Genomic DNA, 2,502 nt, shown 5'->3' on the forward strand with positions numbered 1-2,502 from the left:
CATTGCTAACCTTGCATAAGTTTGAGTTAGTTTCAATCAAGTTGTAGTAAGTAGTTATTTCAATTCAAGAAAAATTACCCCTCATTAAACAAAACCTGAAAGTCTCAGTAGAAGATGTTTTCCCAAATAACATATATTAAATAATTCAAAAAAATGATAATATCTTGTTAAACATTTGTAATTAGCCAAAACTAGGTAATAGTCAATCAGAAAAAAAGTATGAATTTGTATATAATTCACTTATGTTTTTGTTTTCATTTGAACTTCATGTTGTTCGTCAAGATATTTAATTTAAATGTACGTGATATAGCAACTATAAATATACATCTAAATCCTATGATAAGCAATAAGCTTTAGATGTTTGGCTCAAAGGATTAGAGAACTTGCTATTTTTCCTCTTGATATCAGATTCTTTCCAGTACTTTCTTTCTAGTGTACAGTGACTTGTTCAATTTCAATTCTGAAGCAGTTTTAATGGGTATGTTAATTTTTTAATGATTTCTAATTACAAATATTTTGTCGTGTTAATTTTAATCTAATGTAAATTTATTAATTAATTGAGATATACTCCTTGATCTCGATACAATATTTAGGATTTTATAATTTTCCATTTTAATATCATTTAGTGGTAAGCTAAGCACTTTTTCACTTATATATAAATAAAATTTTTTTTTGCATTAACATAGATTTGTTACTAATGAAGTGTTAATTTTTTCGTAATTGGTTTTTTAAATTTAAATTGAGCTTGTTGAAATCAGTAAAATTGAATTATATTAATTATTTTTCTTTCTTTTTTTTTCAGGTGAGATATACGTTGCTGATGTCTATTCTGTCTTGTGGTACGTAGGTAAATAGCATTCACGGTTTAATAAAACAGAGCATAAACTAAAAAAAAAATTATGAAAAAGAGAAAATTAACAAATTATTTTAGGATATAATTGGCTTGTAGCTAAATGAGGTTATGCTTTTTTGAATCTTCCAACTACGTTCTATATTTATTAGTTTTAAGGGAGAGACGAAAATCTAAAAAGGTAAATTAAAGTGATGTAATTAAAGCGACTAAAATGATTACGTTTTATAGTTTCTCAACAACAATAAATTTCAACAAAAAAAAAAAAAAAGAGACAAAATTGATTATGAAATATTTGATTGTTGAGACGCTATACTTGAAGCATTTTATTAGGTTCAGTGGATATAATCTTAAACTCCTAACAAAATTGTATTTATATGATAATTTAATTATAGATTCTGTAAATATTTGAAGACTTATATAAAGTAAAGAGGAGACTACTACTTTACAATATAATAATAGAGCCCATCTGGAACTGCGGAGAGCAGCTAAACATTTTTACCTCAAACGCAGATTGAATGTTAGACAAATTTTTGATCCATTGCCTCATTTTGATAAACTCCAAACTTATTTTCCTCTCCTTAATTCCCTTTATTTTACCCTTACAACCTTAAATCATGCACTATTGAATATTTGTAAATATATTACAATAGTATACATTTTTTTCTATTTTTTTATTATTACTATATAGAAAAATATTTATTAATTTGTTATAATTTAATTTATATCTCTGTAAATACGGTGTAAATGCAAAATGAATGTAACTTTTACTGTAATTGATTACAAATTCAATATTTTTGTTTCTTTCTCAAATAAAACTTATAGAATGATATAAATGTTAAATATTCTAAATTTTAATTCAAATTAAAGTGATTTATGGAACTGGAACCGTTTTCTTTATAAATAATAATTCAGTTGAATTGAAAATTTAACTAATTGTAAAATATTTTTTTTAAAAATCAAGTAAAATTCAAATACTACCTAATTCTCGGATTGACACAATAAGCTCAAATTGGCACCCTGACCGGTAACCATCAGCTCTAACTTTGTTCCAGCGATTCTACTTTTTCCTTCCAGTATTGAAAATTTCATCCATTCCTATGTTAGCCTCCATTTTACCTTTGCCCGCTGGGATATCAATCAGAAGTTTTTCTCGACTGGAACAGAACACATCGTATCGTAGTTTTGTTTGTTTAAACACGTATCTTTTATTCAACTTTATTAATGAAATAATGTTTGTCGTCTTTCATATATGAGCTAAACTTAAATTCTCAAGCCTTGTAGGTTTTCAATGTTCAAGTTCAAAAAAGATAATCATTATTAATGGATTGATAAGCGATTGTAGATTAAACGCCGCAGGTAACCACCATAAACGTGGTGTGAGGATTGTGTTAGGTCTCACCTTGTCGTTTTTAGCGGAGTAAAGAGATTTGCTGAAAGTATTAATGATTATTATTATTAATTATTTTCATCTTTAAAAAAAATCTAAGGAAATTAGGCGTCCGAAATAGTCAATTAATCACCCCTAATACTGTTGTTACTTTGGATTAAACATCTAAATGATACCGCATTTAAAACCCTGTAAAAATGAGTCGTATTGGCACTAACAAAAGTTATAGTAATTGTTTCTACTGGCAATCACCTTATTTTTT

At 26.5% G+C, this 2,502-nt stretch overlaps 1 protein-coding gene across 4 annotated transcripts in view; it reads left to right on the forward strand.

Annotated features, from left to right (window-relative positions):
- Positions 1 to 2,502, forward strand: part of kug (kugelei) — a 537,878-nt gene that overhangs the window by 198,684 nt on the left and 336,692 nt on the right. Inside the window, exon 1 of one of the 4 annotated variants that reach the window (XM_067053447.1) lies at positions 457 to 478. The exons of the other annotated variants lie outside the window; for them this stretch is intronic. The gene's annotated coding sequence lies outside the window, so the exon portion shown is untranslated. Of the gene's footprint in view, positions 1 to 456; positions 479 to 2,502 lie in introns of those variants that run through there. 4 annotated transcript variants of the gene reach the window in all.

The sequence above is a fragment of the Halyomorpha halys genome, unplaced genomic scaffold (assembly GCF_000696795.3).
Source record: "Halyomorpha halys isolate HHAL.00 unplaced genomic scaffold, Hhal_1.1 Scaffold163.1, whole genome shotgun sequence".
Taxonomy (NCBI): Eukaryota; Metazoa; Arthropoda; class Insecta; order Hemiptera; family Pentatomidae; genus Halyomorpha; species Halyomorpha halys.